Below are 19,975 nucleotides of genomic sequence, written 5' to 3'. Positions count from 1 at the left end.
CTCTAATCCTGAGTGAGGAGTGGATCAACCAAGTTCTATTAAGGTGGATAAAAGCAGGTTTGTCCAGTTATGTTTTATTACCATTGTGGATTACTCAAAAATATAAAGCATTTTGCTATATACATCTTGCCAAAGGTCACCCTCAAATACTATCTAACCTAAAATGAACGAGAAAAAGTAAACTTTTTTTTTTTTTGCAAACAACTAGAATCAACAGAAGAGTATTTTATTTGCTGTGTGTGTGTGTGGGGGGGGGTTAACAGAAATAATACAATTGGATAGATCGAAAGGTCCAAATGTTCTCTTGTCTTGTTACTTTCTCTTCTGTATCTTATTTACATTCATTTATGTTTTACTTTATATATAATGTTTTTTTTCCTTAACTCATTTTTATGTATGTATTTTTCATATACTCTTGGCTTCTTCAGGGTAGATTAAGATTCAAATAGATCCCTCAAAACCTCTCCCCAGAATTAATACCTCATAAGTAAAGAAGTCCTTCAAGATATCAAACTTATAACAGAAGATTCTAAGACTCAGCACCTCATTATGCCCTGCACTAGTCCCTATAACACCCCTAGTTTACCTGTGGGGAAACCCAAAGGCTGAGGATGGAGGCTTGTCCAGAGCCTCTGAGCCATTAACAATATTGTCATCCCTTTCCACCGTGTTGTTCCTAATCCTCATGCTTTCCTGACCTCCATCCCCGCTGAAAGCAGAATGCTCACTGTCATCAGTTATGTAGTGCTACCTTTAGCACCCCCGTCCCTAAGGCCTGCCAGTATCTGTTTGCCTTCACTTGGCAAGGAAAACAATACATCTGAACGGTAATGCCCCAGGGTTTTATTGAGGGTCCTTCTTGAAAACCTTCAAGGCTGACTTAGCCGACATAAAGTCTTCTGAGGCTCTCCCTTGTTACCATATACCGAGGAGTTGCTTCTCTGCTCCTTTTCCCAAGCCTCTTCACTGGAGGCCGGCAGCCACCTGTTCAACCTTTTAGCCTTAAAGGGACATAAAGTCTCCAAAGGAAAAACTGCAGCTTGCTCAGACTCAGGTTCCGTGTTTAGGATGCCTGAGCTCGGAAAAGCACTCTGTTTAGATTTAGATAGGCTGAGAGATGTCCCGACTTCCCCAAAGCAACAACTAAGCACCAATTACAAGGTGTTCTTGGGCTAGCTGGCTACTATCGAAATTGGATTCCAAACTTCTCTCTTACGGCCCAACCCCCATATATTTTACTAAAAATCAACAAACCCGACCCTATTATTTGGGAAGATCGGGATGACACAGACTTGGGCCCTAAGAAAAGCTTAATAAAGCTCCCTGCCCTTGGGTATCCTAATTATCAGGTTCCTTTTTTCCTTTTTGTGAGAGGGAAGAGAATGCCTTGGAGCACTCACCAAAAAATATGTAAACTGTCATCGAGCCATAGGGCATTGTCACAGCCAACAACTGGACCCTGAGATGTAAGGATATCCCCCTTGTCTCAAAGCCATTCCGGCCACTGCCTTTTTGGTTGAGACCACTGAAGAAACAAGTATGGGCCCCCCCTCTAATCATCTCTGTGTCCCCTGCAGTAGAGGCCCTCCTGAATTCTCACCACACTCAACACCTTTCAGCCAGTTGCTTCACCTCCTGGGAAACCCCCACTAACTGTTCATCATGCAACTCTTTATGGCTGCAATATCCTTAACCAAGCCATTCTTCTCTCCCCGTCACTGACGAAGTCTCTCACAACTAACATAGCACGTTTTGACTCCCTGGAATAATTTACAGAAAACTTTTCAAGTCAATGCAGATCTTTCATGGTTTACTGAAGGGTCTTATTCAAAGGATGAAAATAGTAAATATGCTAGGCACAGTATTACAACTCTTTTTAAAAGAGTTCCTTTACCTTTAGCCCAACAAGCTGAATTATAGGCTCCTACTTGGTTTTGAACCTTGGCCAAAGGCAAAACCACAAACATCCACACTGATAGTCGGTATGCCTTTGGGGCAGCCCATGACTGGGATGTTACGGAAACAGCTGGGTGTCTGTACCTCTAACAGAAGAAAATTTAAAATGGCTCTTAAGTCCAAAATTTATTTGATGGCCATACTTTTGCCAGCTGCTGTGGCTGGTGTTAAAGTCCCCGGGCATTCTACACTTGACTCCCTGGAGGCCAAAGGAAACCACCTTGGTGATGTTTCTGTTAAAAACGCTGCTCTTAAAGGAACGAATAACCAAACTCCTGTCATGGTCCAAAAGGATGTTCCTCCAAAAGAAAATCTCCAAAAACTGACAAGAGACGCCCAACAATTGGCCCTAGAGAGGAAAAAACGATATTGGAAATCTAATAATTGTTGGTTCAATCAAACAGACAGAACTCTGACTTGAACCAAATAACAATGCAGTCCTGCCAAAGACTCTACAATTCCCATTACTAACCGCTGCACATGCATGAGATCCTTGGTCTCCTGATAAAATGAGAGACTTTATGAAACAATACCGGTGGGGAAATATTCACAAGGCTGCAAAAGTGCACACCTTGCTTGTTGTACCTAAGACACAATCTTAGGAGACGCGTGCACACTGCTCCCAGGCATTTTAAATTGCCCAATGGACCATTAGAGGTTTGGCAAATAGGTTTTACTGGGCTCCTCCCATCGCATGGATAAAAATACGTTTTAGTCATGCTTTGTATGTTTTCTCACTGGACTGGAAGCTTTCCCTTTAGATGGGCTACCGTCTCTTTTGTGGCTAAAATCCTATGAGAAAAGATTATTTCTCACTGGGGAACCCCTCTGGAGCTTCACAGTGACCCGGGAACTCGCTCACAGATCAAGTGCTTGGACAGCTCTGTGCTGTGGGGCCGGCGCTGCACTTTCACCGTGCTTACCACCCTCAATCCTTAGGGCTGGTCCAATGCACAAAGAGCATTATTAAGACTCAACTGGTGAGGCGTATGGGTGGCTCATTTGGTTAAGCATCCAACTCTTGATTTTGGCTCAGGTAATGATCTCAGGATCATGAGATCGAGCTCCTTGTCTGGCTCTGAGCTCAGCAGGGCTTCTGCTTGAGATTCTCTCTCTCGTCTCCCTCTGCCCCTCCCCCTCTGCGCATGCATGCACTCGCTCTCTCTCTCAAATCAATCTTAAAAAAAGAAAAAAAAAAGACTCAATAGGTAAAATTTGTAGAGACCTTTCAAATAACCTGGCCAAAAGCACTGCTGTTGGTCCTTCTAAATCTCAGCTCCAACCCTCTGGAACTCATAAACTCTCATCCTTTGGAAATGTCACAGGGTGCCTGATGCTTCTGGCTCCCACTTCTTTTGACAGCTGATGAAAGGAGATATACTCCAATATTGTAAAAGCCTCGTTGCTTTTGTTGAAAAGGACCATGCTTTAATAGAACAATATTTTCACAACTCCTGGGAGATGAAGACCTTAAATATCACACCTTGCAACCTGGAGATTTCATCTATTGGAAAAGACACCTCCAAAAGGTGTCTTCAACCTCATTGGAAGGGCCCCTCTTGGTACTGTTAGCCTACCCTTGTGCCACCGAACTTCCGGGAATAGACTCCTAGATTCGCATGTCACATCTAAAGAAGGCACCAAACCCTGACTGGACCTGCACACCAATTGGTGGCCTGAAATTAAAGATCTTGGGCCCGGAAGCAGGTGACAGCTAATGAAGACAGCTTTCCCAAGATCGCTGCACCAGCCTATATAGCCTTTTCTCGTTGTTACTTCTTACTATATTTTCTCCCTTTCTTCTTTGGACAGATAATGCTCTTATCCAGATTTCCCAGTCTATTGCAAAAGGGGGAAATGCCTCTGATTGTTGTCACCAGAAACCTTGATCTGTCCAGGACAACAGTGACCCCTTAGCTTATCCTATTAGTAATTGTGCAGGAATCCCATATGCTACTGCTTGCCTAAACTGTTCCTCAGGTCCCTTTCATAAGGCTAGAATACTATATCCACACACCCTTGTTCCCTGCCTCAATTTAACCCAACCTTTGGTTGGAGAAATGAACTCTCTTGAATATACATATATATAAAAGACATTGTGCACATCCAGTGTAAGTTAGACCATTGGTAAGCGGGCTGTCAGAGCCATACGTCTAGGAAGACTTTCCATATGTGGTAACATGGTATTTGAGTGGGTTGAATGGCACTAATGCCTCCACACAGACAAACAGGTCCGTAAATGCTCATACTTATGAGGCAGCCCTGTGTGCAGCTCTTGGCTTCTCTTGTGTATGTGGAGGCTTTGGCAATGGCCCCTACACTTGGGCAACTCGTCCTGACAGCTGGAGGATGAAAGGACAGCATGCTCTTGCTGTACTCACCGTTCTGTTTTCTCCTCATAACAAAACAGCAGCTTACTAATGGTCCTTCATGGCTGCATTAAATGAGAAGTTCTAGGAGGCTCATATGACTCGGGTTTGCCTCTGTAAAGAGAGCCTTCACCCTTCAGTCTACTGAACGCATGATTAGACATCTCTCCCTAACATTAGGAGAGCTGACCAATTCCATCATCAAAGTAGGAGCAGCCCAACGACGATCGTGTAACTCACTGGCTAAAGTAGTTAGGGATAATCACAGAGCCCTCGTTTACCTACTTGCTGAGCAAGGAGGCATTTGTGTGACAGTAAACACAGGGATAAAACTCCTCTGGGAAAGTAGAAACCCGATGGCACAAAATTGGGGAACAAGCACATTGACTACAACAAGTTTCGTCTAAGTCTTCATGTTCCTTTGATTTATTCATTTGGCTACCTTCAGTCCCAGGATCACGGTTCAGAAGCATCATACGATTTGACATTGTCATGTTGCCTTTAATTATGTTTTGTATAATTATTTTAAAGTTTTGTATCTGTTGCCTGTCAAAACTGTAGAAACAATACCCAATAAGGTGACGCTAACCTAATGCTTCAGGATGGTCTCCAATATGTACAACCTTGACAAGATATAGACTTTAGATGGGAAATGCCTGTGGGTTCTCCCTCTTAACCTTCCTTGTTACTCGGCTGTGGCCTTAAATGGTTTCCAACTTCTATGTGCTTACCCTCTGATACAGGACAGGACGCCCAGTAAAGGTCCTCCTGGCAGTGAGGGTTATGGATGAGCCAGCTATTGATCAGTGATACTTTTAAGGAAAGATCTTGATCAAAAGGGGGAAATGTGGAATTAAATAATGGAAACCTCATTTAAAATGAAGTCAGGAGGGGTGCCTACGTGGCTCAGTCATTAAGCATCTGCCTTTGGCTCAGGGCGTGATCCCAGGGTCCTGGGATCAAGCCCCGCATCAGGCTCCCTGCTCTGCTGGGAGCCTGCTTCTTCCTCTCCTGCTCCCCCTGCTTGTGTTCCCTCTCTCCCTGGCTCTCTCCCTGATAAACAAATAAAATCTTTAAAAAAGAAAAATAAAATGAAGTTAGGAGGCCAGAAAAGGGAGCTGTCAGATGCTACTAACTTGTCCTCAATTGCAGACCCCAACAGGAAGAGGCGTACCTTGCATTTTTTCATAGGAAGAAGCCTACTTGACTACCCCAGAAGGAGGAAGATTTTTCTCCTTGCCCAGCAATAGCCTAGCCAGTGAGAAACCATCAAAGCTGTCCTAGCTTCCTCCTTTTTCTCTGTAAAGTAGCCTTCCTCTCCTTTGATCTCTAGGTTTGCCTATGATTTTACCATAGCTTGCATGTCCTGAATTGCAATTCTTCTGTCATCCCCAGATGAACCCAATTTGCTGGTAAACTAACTGGCTGTTGTATTTCGAAGATGAAACTAAAACATGACTGCTGTATTTAACCACTGAAAGAAGCATTCAATAATAATTAAATTTTAGGTGAAAAAGGGTTGGGGTTAATAAAAATTGAAATAATTTAGAGATATTCTTGACATTTTCAGGTATATCCTTCCAACTTATAAACACATACACACACCCCTACCCCCATACACACACACACACACACACACACACGCACGCACACACACACATTTGACCAATAAATATTAACAGAAATAAATTTATAATATATATAACTCAACAGTGTTTTAATAAGAAAAGGCTCTTGCATTCATATTGAGTTATTACGACTGTAATAAAGTTACTGCAGAAGCATTCATTATAAAGGCAATGAATCCACTGCAAGTTACACTGTAAAAATAAAATCATTTAGCAAACGCAAATTGCTACTAAAATCTTCAATTTTAAAAGCCCGCAGTTTTGGGATTCCTACTCATAATTCTGATGGAGTCTACTCTTCAGAGACTCCTGCATGATGCAAACTTCTTTGGATGTGTTTAAGATCTGAAAACCATTAGAACTAATTAAGATGAAGTTGGCTTTGTTCTTCAACTTCCTGTAAAAATGCTCAACAGGAAAATTGATGCTCACAGCAAACCACAGCCATCCTGTTTCTTCAGCACAATCTTTTCACAGCTGCACTTGCCTGTAGTTTCTATTTTATGACACAAGTCACAGAGCAACATCTCTGCGCCCGCCCCGCCCCCACCCCCACCGCCCCAGCCTGTCACATTTGGCCATCTTAGAAACTTTTAGTATCTTTGCATGAAGTTTGCTTCTATTATTGTTGCTCTTCCTCTCCTCGGGCCCAGGCTCAGAAGGCTGCCGGCAATGAGGCAATCAGCAAGAAGAGGAAAGACAAAAGACTGCTCAACCCAAGAGGAAGCAAAAGGTAGAGGAGAGAAACAAGCTCTCCTTTGTAAGCAAAGCACAGCCTCCCCCAGCTGGTTGTCACTTATCCTCAGTCCGAGCAGGAGCACATGCCTTCTGTCCGTGGCACCCCTCATTTCTCAAAATGTACTTGCTCTTTTCTTGATCATCATTTAAGACAATAACTGAAGTGAATCCTGCTCATAGGTTGTCTCCTCAGTGGTAAGGCTTTGTGTCTTGCTGTACTTTACAGCGCCCCTGCTCTTTCAGAAATACCTCTTTTAGATATACAGTTGGTTAATTTGAGGGAGGGGGAGTGGGAAAGGCATTTTTCAGAGAAGACATTTTGAAACATCGCAACCTCATTACGATTGGTAGCACACAAAATCACAATTTTACCGTAAGAGTAACTGTTGGGAAATCAAGGTTGTGAAGTAAATTGATTCCTTTTAAATCCGCTGCCATACGTGTTTAATTTAAAAGTTAATGCAAATTTATAGGGGCGCCTGGGTGGCTCAGTTGGGCATCTGACACTTGATTTTGGCTCAGGCCCTGATCTCGGGATCCTGAGATTGAGCCCCAAGAGCCCCTCGAGTTGGCTCCGGACTCAGCAGGGAGTCTCCTGGAGATTCTCTCCCTCTCCCTTTGCTCCTCCCCCTGCTAGTGCTCTCTCTCTCTCTAAAATGAATAAATAAAATCTTTTTTAAAAAAGTTAATGCAAATTGATACACATCCAAATCCTTTTCAAAGTGAGACAAGGAAGGCAAGTTGAATGCTCCCCCACCGGTCATTGTTTAGCTGTGGCGAGAAAAAAAGGAGCCCTTCTCTACCTTATCCACAGAACTGAAAAGTATCATGTACTCCCCCCCCCCCCCCGCTACTTCCCATCTCTTCTCTTAAAGGGGATCAAGTCTTAAAGCTAAAGTTTTCTTAAACCCTCAGCACATTTCGTTTTACCGGAGGAGGAAGATCTACCCGTGTCCACACTCCTGCATATATGTCAATACACTCAGTGTATTTTCTTCGTTTTTATCATTGAAAGTGTGGTCTTGTAATACAAGCAAAAGTGTCACCAATTTACTTCTGAAAAGGCCAAAAGACTTAGGAAGGAAAATGTCTTCCTTAAGGTTACTTGCTTTAAAGATACTTACTGTTGCTGTGACATTTAAAGCAAAGCCTTTGTAACCGCAGAGTCTCAGGACTGGAAGAGGACATCTAGTCACCTCTACACTGAATTTATGAAAGAAGCTCTTGAAATTATAGACAACTTCTTTATACTTAGTTGTTAAGTGGCCTTGGGTAAATTACATAGCCCAAGTCCAAGTCCCCAATAAAATGGGGATAATGGTACCTACTCAATAAGGTTACTCAAGAGTTAAGTGAGGCAAATGCTTAATAAGTATGAGCCATTTTTTAAAATAAAATAAGTAAAAGTAAAGAGCCTAACATGTAGCAAGTCCTCAATACATGTTATTGTCTTCCCCGCTATTTAGTCATGAGAAAGAAACCATAAATTGATTTAAACCCTGGCCCACATGTACACACCCATGTAAACCTCCGTATTACCGATGAATGGTGAAGGGAGATGTGTTTAAAGTGCATTTTAAAGCATACTAATTAAGGCATTCCTTATTCTAGTATTTTTTTCAGTTTTAATTTTCAGGAGTGAGGGTTGCAAAATACAGAGGTATTTGTGATATTTCAAGGGAAATGCTCTTTTTTCAATAAGATGTAAATGTACCGCAATTTGGATAAACAAAAGCAAGTCCAACCTTAAAGCAGAAATATTCCACAATTTAAACAGCCAGAAACTTACAACGTAAATGACATGTTCATGAAAGGTTAATCAGACTTCAAAAGGGCAGAAAACTTAAAAGGTCCAGAAATTAGGGAACTCACTTCCTCTTACGTTTGAGCACAGGTTGGGCAACTTCTAGCCCACGGGCCAGATCTAGAATCTTTGTGTTTTTTTTTATTTTTTTTGTTTTTTTAAAGATTTTATTTATTTATTTGACAGAGAGAGAGAGAGACAGCCAGCGAGAGAGGGAACACAGGCAGGGGGAGTGGGAGAGGAAGAAGCAGGCTCCCAGTGGATGAGCCCGATGCGGGGCTCGATCCCAGAACGCCGGGAACACGCCCTGGGCCAAAGGCAGACGCCCCTAGAATCTAATTTCATCAACGAGCGGGGTGAAACTGCTGCTGGACCCCAGGGGATCACTTTTACCATGGGGAGTTCTCTGAATATTGCAGTTTATCCAGCATCTGTAGAATCCTTACAAGTTTAAATATTAGAGTAATTCAGGAGCTGTGAACAATTAACTCGTGTCTGAATTTTCAAAGAACAGTGAAAAACTGACTGTGATTCTAGATAAATCATTTAAACATATTCAGGCTATAAAAGGAAAAGTGTTCACTAGATTAAGTTCCAGTTCAGAAGCAACGCAACTTTGTGAAGTTAATGGGTAACACTTAAGACCTACAATTCCAGTGACGAGGAAGGACATGGCTTCCACACAGACTGACCTCCTGCCTTTCCCAGCCTCTCACCTTCCTCTCTCGCTATCCTGACTTATTCTTTCTCTTGCCTTTTCACTCCTCGGTCTTTCTCACTACAAAGCTGTCCCACTTATCGGAATCAGAATCTTCCTGAAGCCTTTTCTCCATTTTACCACTTCTCCATTTTCTACTGTATACACTACTTATACCATTGAATTATTTAAAAGAACTTATTGACTAAATTTACATGTTACCTCTTAATATTTTAAAGCTGTATTTTATATTTTCCATGGGGAAAAAGGAATATGTCAAGTCACTTCTTCATATGTGCCCCAGAGGCAAAAAACAATTTTTGATACAAAAAACTTTCCTTAATCCTAATCCGTAGGTCTCTGGATACATTGCTTGAAAATTTTAAGCTACAATATTTTATGACAAATGTTCATCATATTCGCTGTAAACAGTTATAAGAAATGCTACAGAATTTGATTGGCAGAAGTAGCTATGCACTGCACTGTTAGGGGGTTGAATAAAAAGATTCTAAAGACAGACTGTCTTCTTCCTAAAATACTCTGCCTAGAAATGGTTTAATTTGGGATTTGAACTTAAGTGACATATCTGTAGCAACAGAAAGGCAACACCTTAGTTCCATGGTACTTTCCTTTGAAGTTTCCAATGACTCCCTTTACTTTAAAAGTACTTACTGCTACTCACCAGAGCGACAGTTCAAAAGCAGCATGTGGACAACCGTACCACACACTGAAAGGCTATACTTACAGACAAAACCCCCCATTTTAAACGGGGAAAAAAAATTCCTGTGGATCCAAACTTGTCCAGTGGTCAGGAAAAATTCTACTGAAAATCTGGCTTACTTTTTGGTACAAAACACAAGTTATAAATTGCCCACAATCACCACAGTGTTGAAACTAGCATTCTCTGCAACAGGAGTAGATTACATGGTCTTCTACTGAAAAATCAAACTATCTCAACATACTATGGCCCATGAAAAGCCATTTCGTTCTTCCCTCTAGCTGATAAAGGAAATATATTTAGTTTGAATAATACTTTTCTTACCGTTAAAGGACACCATAGGAAGGCATGACCGGGGACACAGGTAGGCAGACAAGTTGTGAGCCCAGAGAGAAAACCGTCCCTGAAAAAGTCATCATCTTCCAACCCAAGTGTGGGGTCGTTTTTGGACAGCCATTTTGGACAAGCTCTGGCCTCTTGTTAAATGTGACATACTGAGTCAGAGGCAGACGTCTTTCTGTGGTTATTCACTTCCTGTCTGATTAATTTGTTGTTTGTTCCTTCCTCCTTTGCTTCAGAAAAAGAAACTAGGTTGGCTTTACTTAAGAATCAAGCAAGGAAAAAAAGCCCCTAAACTTAAAAAATTAAATGTTTCTCTTTTCCACAAGGTTGTAACATATCAGTTTGGTACAGTGACAAGAGGAGATCAGGAAGTCCATCCAGTCGGCAGGCCAACATTATTCTAGATACCTGCCCAGAAATAGTTGTTCAGAGAGCCCGAGACTCCCTCAGGAAAATGCCGCTTGGAAGTATCACTCTCAATATTGACTATACCGTTTAGTATTAAGGAAAAGAGTCACCAAGCACTGAAAGCTCTCAGCTACACCAATAATTAGGGTAATGATTCTTCCTCATCCACAGAGCATTCGAGTGTGTAGAGAGAAGTCACAGACGCAGGTGAAGAGAGCTGGTCAAGTGTATGAAGGCAAATGAGATTGAAATGTGATTTTGGTGCCCAAGTCAGGATAAATGATGCACAGCTCAAGTCCTATGAAGATCCAGAGCTTTCTGTGCCAGAATGTTTCGTTTCTGTCCTCCATACTTAACAGGATAACAATAACTCTCCCAGAAGATGCTTGACAAAAGCACAGAGGTAAGAGCGCAGAAGGAGGAGAGGCAGATTTCTCATTATTAAAGGACTCTAAGAAGTGGAGAGGCAATGCACTATATGTACAAAGCATTGAGTTATGTGCAAATATTCTGAAAACGCTCATCATTTTTTCTTGAGGCATCTGAAAGGTTCAGACTTACATTTGCAACACATAGCATGTAACTGAGAAGAAAAACTCAGGACAAAAAAAGTTATCAGTTGAAAGAATGAAAAATGGAGGCACGTTTCAGAAACCAACTTCACTGTGAAATTAGAACCCTGGGTCCTGACTGTGCTGGGTTCAGAGGGAAAAGGCATGAAGAGCCCACACGTTGGCTAATATTCCCTTCCCTGTAAAATGACAGGACTGGGTAGACCAGTGGTTCTCAATTCAGGCGGCGGCTGGAAATGTGTGGACTCATTTGTAGTTGGGGGTGAGAAGCAGTGGGTTGGATGGGGGGCTCTGTAGCATTCAGGGGTGGAGCCAGGAATGTGGAATTTCCTATGATGCTTTGGATAGTCTCACCCCAAATACCTACAGTACTCCTACTGAAGGGTACTGGGATAGTTGATGTCTACGTCTCTCCCAGACTCTAAGTTCTTTGCGATATGAATCTAGCTGCATGAGTAGAGTTTTATGACGCGGGGCCATGGGAAAATTCCTGGAAGTAGAGCACTGAAGGATTAGTAACGGAGAGTTCTCCACTTTGCTTGGAGCCACCTGACATGCAGGTGTGGGGCACTCGACAGAAGTGGAGGCCTGCTGCTCGCATCTCCTTCCCTCTCTGCGAACCTCAGGAAAATAGAAAACCTGATCAACTACCAAGTGAATGCCTGAGCGAACCTTTGGGGAAGTCTAACTCTAGTTAGGTCTAAAAAGGGAACATGGGCAATAGGATGATTTCTCTATGTATTTTCAGAATTATTTTGAAGCTCTCTGAGTAAGGCACTGCAAATACACACATGCACACACACACCCCCTCAGCATTCAGTACACACACAGTTCACGTCCATTCCCATCCATCAGGGATGGCTCAGTTAGGAGGGAGAATCACTTAGAAGGTTGTAGCCCCCAAGATGCATAAGGGAGCAGTTGTCTAGAGTTTGGTTCTACTTTCGTCTTTAATGAAAATGTATAAATACAGCCAACTTTGGACCCATTTATGAGGTGTCTACTAGTCACCATAGGACATAAATCAGATAACGTTCCTCCCCTGCTTAAAGCCCTCTAGTGGTTTCTCATTCCACTTAAAAAGTCCAAACTCTGCCTGGAGCCCTCAAGAACCCAGGGTCTCTGGCCCCGCCCTAGCCCTCTCACCTCATCTCAAGTAACACCCCTTCTTGCTAATTTACCTTCCAGCCCTTTCTGTTCCTTAAGTGCATCCAGCTCATTTGCATCTTGGGGCCTTACACTTGTAAGCCCGCCTCCCCAGGACACTCATCAATCTTTCCTTCTCAATCTTCAGTTTCAGCAAAAAGGCCCCTCCTCGTGCCCCATCTCTGTGCCTGTTCTCTTTTACGCACAGCATGTGTCACCACTCAACATTCTTTTCATCAATTTAATGGTTTGTGTACTTGTGTGTCCCCACTAGAATTCAAGCTCCACGAGGAAGGGACCTTCCTTCCTGCTGTCGTTTCGGCATCTAGAACCGCCTCTAACACTCGGTAGGTGCTCAATAAATACGTTGAATGAAAAAGAAAATCATATCTCCTAAAAATTCTTCCATAATATAACATTTCCTTAAGACCTTTAGACTATTTCCTTTTGGGGCACCTTGGTGGCTCAGTCAGTTAAGCTTCCGACTCTTGGTTTCGGCTCTGATCCTGATCTCAGGGTCATGAGATCGAGCCCCGAGTTGGGCTCCATGCTCAGCCGGGAGTCTGCTTGAGACTCTCTCTCTCCCCTTCTGCCCCTCCTCCTGCTTATGTGCCCTCCCAATAAATAAATAAATAAATAAAATTAAAAAAAAAAGATTGCTTCCTCTCAAATAGTGAATAAGGAATGCCATGGCTAGACTTGAACCCTCTTTTCAGGAAAATTTAAGTTAAAGGGAACTTTTCCAGAGGAAGGATGGCACAGATCAGCAGGCAAGCCCATGAGCCCACAGGGGGCTTGGCAGACCAATCTGAGCTTAATGGTAGAGTAAAACAATAATCAATCAGCTCTTGGACCAATCAGGGAAAGAATCCTCCATATTAATGTACAGAAATACAAAACCAAGAGCAGACAGAAGATTATAAAACAAAAGCACAATTCTCACCAGTCTGGGAAAAGCGGTAAAGGATCACAGCCTACGACCCTTCAGCGTAGACTGAATCAACATGTGTAAAATATGAGAAGATTTATTTGCTTATAATTCTGGTTTTCCAAGTGGTGTTTCCATAGCTACCTGTAAGAACATGGGTTTTGCCCTGGTAGTATAAAGATGTTTTATTTTTATTTTTATTTTTTTTTTAAAGATTTTATTTATTTATTTGACAGAGATAGAGACAGCCAGCGAGAGAGGAACACAAGCAGGGGGAGTGGGAGAGGAAGAAGCAGGCTCCCAGCGGAGAAGCCTGACGTGGGGCTCGATCCCAGAACGCTGGGATCACGCCCTGAGCCGAAGGCAGACGCTTAACGACTGCGCCACCCAGGCGCCCCTAAAGATGTTTTAGAATAGGGTTTCCTCAATTCTGACACACCTTCCTCAACAGCAAAATGCTTCCCTTATAGCTTTTTGGGGGGAAAGAGAAACCATGCCAGATTAAATATATGCATTTACTGAATGAGGAAATCTACTTTCAAAATGTTAAAATATGGGAATTATGTGATTTAAAGAAGCAGAAACAAAGTAATTTCCCTCTTCTCCACAAAATAACCAGTACAGTTACACAGAGGTTTGGTCATTTAAAAATAATCTCAGAAAGGGAGCCTGGGTGGCTCAGTCAGTTGGGCAGCTGACTCTTGATTTCAGCTCAGATCATGGTCTCAGGGTTGTGAGATCGAGCCCTGCGTCTGGCTACGTGCTGGGCGGGGAGTGTGCTTAGAATTCTCTCTCTCCCTCTCCCTCTGCCCCTCTGCTTGTCCACTCCCTCTCTCTCTAAAGAAAAAAAACATCTCAGCAACACAGAGAAATTGAAAACAAGTTTGTACTATTCGATGTCCTATTACTATAAATTGGTATAACCTTACTTGGGTTTGTTTTGGCAGCTCAGCGTTAATTCATCCTACTTAAAATGATGTCCTTCAGTTTTTGTCTGGAGACCTACCTCTCCCTCACTCTCAGACCTGTGGGTCCAGAGGCTTTCGTTCCCACTGCAGACACAGGAAGACCATGTGATTCAGGGCCGGCTAATCACAGCCTTGCATTCATTTGGCCCCACAGGGTTTTTGAGCGATGGCCCGTGAACTCATTAGAACCAAGGGAGCTTGTGGCCCGAGGCAAGGACATTTCCGCCAGATGGGCTGGCGTGGGATGTGTGAGGACACGGGGGCTGAAATGGCCACACTCATCCTTTGACCACGTGGGGTGTGAAACTGAAACCAACAAAGTAGGGAATTGGGGGGATAGTGGAGAAAAACCGGCTATTGACTTTGTTGGCTGAATCTGTCTGTACCTGAGCCTAGCCCTTTTTCTGGACTTTTAATTTACATTAACAAACAAATTATCTATTTTATTTGAGCTGGTATAATCAGGTTTTCTATCATTGGCAATACAAACACTCTTGTGACATAGAAATCGGTACTAGAAGTGAGTGTTGACTTTGACTAACCTTAAAATATGCAGGTGACTGAGTTAAGGTCAAGCAAAGGCTAGCACAGGCTCTCCTGGGACAGGACACTGGCATCCTTGTTACGTGATGGCCACACTCATGCTTCTGCACCCACCTATTGAATTCTTGGCCTCATAAGTCCGTGAGCCTACGGACGGTGTATCATTAAAGGATTTGGAGGAAACATTTAGAACGTTGGCATGTGTTGGCTAGTTCTTGCAGCCTTCGGTAAGAACTACAGAAAAGAGATGATTTAGACTGAAACTGACTGGAAGCACAGAGAGAAAAAAAATACAGCTTTCTATTAGAGGCCCTTTTTTCCTGTGATCTGCAGTCAAGATGGTTGAGAGTCAAATAATCTGGAACCCTGTAGTTTGGAAAAGTCAAAATGTCTATGCTACCTACGGTTAGATAAAATAGGGTCAAAACGTAAGAACCACATCAGGAAATACGTTTGGAATGCAGGAGAAGCCTGATACCCCATTGTCTCTCCAAAGACCCGTTCAGTGGGTTATAGAATGTACTAGAGACTGGTAACTGATATCTCATTCTCTCGTTCTCCAAATGGGAGTTTAATCACAAAATTCCTCTATTGTTCTCCGTCTACTGTTGTATGCTGGGTGTCAAACTCTATTGGAGCCATACACGCAGTTCTGTGCTTGCTACTAGCTGCATAAAGCTAGTATAAAGAGTTTAAAAAATGAAAATACAGTACTATATTTTATTTAACACCCTATTTCAAAAATATCATTACAACATGTACTCACAATAAAAAGGTATTAATGGGCATTATGCATTCATTTCCTCACACTGCGTCTTCAAAAATAAGCATGGATTTTACTACTGGCAACATTTCAAGTGCCCAAGAGCCACTACCATACCAGACAGCGCAACCCTAGATGGCGCGGCCTGGTGCGAAGGAGCCCCGCCTTCCTCGTCCTTTCGCCCGCAGGATACACGGATGACACTTCACACATAACCACAGGCAGTCCTGGGGAAGTCTCTGGGCTACAGCTTCAGGGCTAAGAAGCGTTTGTCCCGCTTGGAGCCATCTCTTACAACAGGGCATTGCTGGGTGTTTTGGGGTTTGTAGAATTAAAGACCCAAACTGGCTTCTCCTTCCTAGAGTCTTAACGCGGACAATCCGCACACAGGACTTGCATCCTCAGCAAGGTAAACCGTGTATAATACCTTCAAACTGGGGGTGCAGAAGACACCCACAGACTCAAAAGCCTCGGTGGCTTCCCATGTTCACCAAGTGAACTCTGAGGTCCTTGCAGGGACTCGCAGGATCTGACAGTCTCCTCCCAGTCTACTTCCTGCACCGCCCCCCCCTTTGTCCTAGTGTGTTCGGGGGACAGCTTCGTCCCGGTCTCGCGGCTCCCCTCACTCGTTCACATCCCGCACTGTCTGTGCTCGGGCTACAGGAGGAGCCCCACGAGCGCGGAGTCGCCCTTGGTCACTGCTGTCCCCCGCTGCGCTAGAGCCGTGTCCGACATATCACTGGGGCTTGAGAAATAGTTGCAGATGGCTTTGAAAAGCTTCTAACTCCAAGTTTCTTTTCATCCTTCCTCTCACCTGAGGTGGGGGTAGGCTGCCACACACGTGGCTCTGGGGGGGGCGGGGTGAAGGAGGTACGTGCTGGATTTCTTCCTCCAAAAGGACCCGGGGAGGCTCTTGCTTCTCCATCAATTGCTGACACAGGACAACCACTTAGAACGACAACGTGGGGACCTGGCAACACATGGGACAACTCCTTTTCAAGCAGGGTTCTTTGCCAGTGTCGGGGATGTGACAGGACCTCCTACTTAAGTTAGGAAATGATGAGGAGACTCACTTGGAAAGAGAAAAGGAGACCCGCATCCGCAGTGGCAAGAAAGAGACCCCAGGAGTCCCCGGAAGGAACAGTCCCATAATGGGTTCACATATTCAATCTGGATTTTATCCCTGAGGACCGGCCATCCAGTGCACTGGGTTCTGAGCACCCAAGGGAGAGCCCTGTTTCTCCACACAGTCTGACGGTCGTATACTCAGCAAACAGCAAACAACAACAAATGCTGACGTAGGAACATCACTAACTTTATGTCTTCGAGGGACAAACGCTGTTTATGTGTGGGAAGACCTTTCATGTTTCCTTTGAAAGCACTGTCTTGTCTTAGGTAATTTAATTAAAATGCAAAAATTTCCCAGTTGGTCACCAACATCCAATACAAGTTGCCCCCAGGGGGAAAACCCATGTGAAATACAGAGAGAAGTTTCTTTCAACTCAAGGGGAAAACTGGTGGAAAGCCCCGTTTTCACATCTTCCTGTGTATCCATTTGTGCACACAGACAGGGAGAAAGTACTAGCATGCGGATAGCTGTGTGTTCTTTTTGGTTGCTAATCGTTAGGTACAAAGCGCAGGATGCGGCCTTTACAATTATTTCTGGGGTGGAGACAATAGCGATATTGTTCCTCATTCAGACTTCTCTGTACAGTTACCCGGTGTCTCTCACTGGAGGATGGAAACCATGCGGACAGGAGAGTCCTTCCACGGGGTACTCAGGAAACAAGAGTCTATACAGCTCTGCACCTTTGGGCCTGACATCACCCATCTGAACACTGCAGGAAGGGCTCAGTGACCCAAGACTTCCCCTGGGACCCCTGACTGCATGAAGCCAAGCCTGGCTGGTGCAGCTGCTGCCTGGAAGAGGCAGGCCCGACCACTCTGCATGGGACAGGAAATGGGGATATCTGTGGGTGTCACAACAGTGTGGGCCCTCCTAGGATTCAGGCCCAGGGACTGGCCCACTCAGTAAAGAATTGTCCCCAAAGGTCCTGTTAGAGATTGATGTAGGAAAAAAACTGTTGGTAGTTATCTGATCCTAGACCTTGGCTCCATTTTAAATATAAACTCAAAGTAATTATTGCACTGTCGTATGAGCCCCTAAATTTTCCAGTAGTGCAACTGTCATATAAATGAATTACTATGTTTTGCTCAGATTTTTACCGACAGCTGTTCACCCCTTCTGGAAGATCATGTGCCCGAAGACATTGCCACTCCAGGAATGTCGTTCCCTCTTACCCAAGTTGGTGTGAATTTGCACCTGCCCGCTCACGGTGGTTTCAGGTGGAGATGCAAATACTCAGCCAGTTACTTCATTCTGCTTGCTAATGACTTGCACCTGATCACTTACAAATCGAAGTCCTTTTGTAATAAATTATGTTCCTTTTATCTCTCTCTCTTTTCCTTGGGGGGGGAGGGGCAGAGGGCGAGGGACAGGGAGAGAATCTTAAGCAGGCTACATGCTCAGCAGGGAGCCTGAACCGAGGCAGGGCTCGATCCCACGACCCTGACACCATGACTTGAGCCAAAATCAAGAGTTGGACGCTTAACTGACTAAGCCAAACAGGTGCCCTATTTTTTTTTTAATTACAGGTAAAGATTATACAGTTTTGGGGAGAAATTATGTGTAAAGTCAGATTATTTCACTGATGGAGTTCCAGTGAATTTTGTGAAGTGGGCTCTGGAAAATAGGGTGAAAAGGGGGGCCAGGTCAGACAAGGCTGAGAGCCATCGCCTCTGTGCTCACAGTCAGGGAAGCAGTCTAATGGCTCTGCTCATCCAGCCGGGGAAGGGGAGAAGCAGACCCCGCTTCTCTCAGCGGCTCGGCTGAAACGGAATTTATTCTACTTCAATGACCCCAGATTCCCAGGGGATTCTGCTACTCCAAGAACCTCCGGCCTCCCATTCGGCTGCTCTGGATTCTCCAAACGCCTGGAAGAACAGACTGTTGGGAAAACACTTCTAGGTTGTCTCTGATGGGATGGCCACCCCGCCAGGACACAGGAAAGACAACGGCCAGTGATCCCTCCTGGACCAAGTGCGTGTACAGAGTTCCCTCAACTTCAAATACGGGTGCAGGGCCAACAGGATCCCAGGAAAGGGCATGATCACAAGGGGTGTGTGTGTGTGTGTGTGTTTGGTTTTTGGTTTTGTTCCGTTTGCTCACTGCTGATCAATTGACTTCTTCTCCTAAATATTGACTTGCACACCTGAAGCTAATGCTACACTGCACGTCAATTATTCTTCAATAAAACAAAATAAACAAATATTCACTAGCTGGGGAATACCAAGCCACGAAGATTTGAGGTACAAGAACCACACGTGGTTTATGTTTTGCAGGACACCCTCAAGAAGATAAATGGACAGAGTTAAAAAAAAAAACCAAAAAACCTCAATGGCCTCCCCTCCCCCTGCCTCCCCCTGACCACCATTAAAAATAAATAAATAGGGGCGCCTGGGTGGCTCAGTCGTTAAGCGTTTGCCCTCAGCTCAGGGCGTGATCCCAGTGTCCTGGGATCGAGCCCCACATCGGGCTCCCTGCTCTGCTGGGAGCCTGCTTCTTCCTCTCCCACTCCCCCTGCTTGTGTTCCCTCTCTCACTGGCTGACTCTCTCTCTCTCTGTCAAATAAATAAATAAAATCTTAAAAAGAAAAAAAAATTAAATAAATAAATAAAACAAACTAAACAATTAAACAGAGCCCAGGCCGGGTGTTACTCTTGGCTTTCGGAAGGCAGTTGTGTCCTAGACAAGGCCAATAAGTAGTTGTCTGGGGACCATGGCTAAGGTCAAGAGGAAGCTGCTAGCATAACGTCCACATGGGCCGACAGGCCCTCCCCATCTCCACCGCTCTCCTCCTCCAGATGAGCTTCTCCAACTCGACCCTCTGCCATCACTGCCTTGCCTACCCTCGACCTGGCCCCCACTCAACCTCTCAGCCAATCTGTTCCAGCCAAAAAGAAAAACACAAAACGGTGAATTGCCTTCTAGAAATACAGGTATTTTCTATGATCTCTGCATCGGCATACCCTACCTGTGTGTCTCTGACCACATGGCTAACTAGTGAGCCGGGCCTCGCGAGGGCTCCTACGCACAGCACTCATTCAACAAAGACAGACAAAACTCTCCACGCTCGCGGAGTTTACATTCATATCTGAGTTGATGGTAAGATGGAAGGAGAACGAATTTCTTCTCTGTTGTGTAGTGCAGGTGTTATTTATGGCCCAGCTAATCTTGTATAGAGAAGCCTCACCAAGATCACCACGTGAAGAAGGGCCAATTCAGGCCGACTCCAACGTAAATGCACAATGCTCCAAGGTCATCGCGGGGGCGGG

General features: G+C 44.2%; 1 protein-coding gene across 3 annotated transcripts in view; it reads right to left on the bottom strand.

The window, feature by feature from the left end:
- The window catches only part of WIPF1 (WAS/WASL interacting protein family member 1), a 117,550-nt gene that overhangs the window by 32,302 nt on the left and 65,273 nt on the right, over positions 1-19,975 (bottom strand). Inside the window, exon 1 of one of the 3 annotated variants that reach the window (XM_040643723.1) lies at positions 10,235-10,430. The exons of the other annotated variants lie outside the window; for them this stretch is intronic. The gene's annotated coding sequence lies outside the window, so the exon portion shown is untranslated. Of the gene's footprint in view, positions 1-10,234; positions 10,431-19,975 lie in introns of those variants that run through there. 3 annotated transcript variants of the gene reach the window in all.

The sequence above is a fragment of the Ursus maritimus genome, unplaced genomic scaffold, assembly GCF_017311325.1.
Source record: "Ursus maritimus isolate PB19 unplaced genomic scaffold, ASM1731132v1 scaffold_1, whole genome shotgun sequence".
Lineage (NCBI taxonomy): Eukaryota > Metazoa > Chordata > Mammalia > Carnivora > Ursidae > Ursus > Ursus maritimus.
The sequence above is the reverse complement of the archived record's forward strand: the minus strand, read 5'-3'. Positions and strand labels throughout refer to the sequence as shown.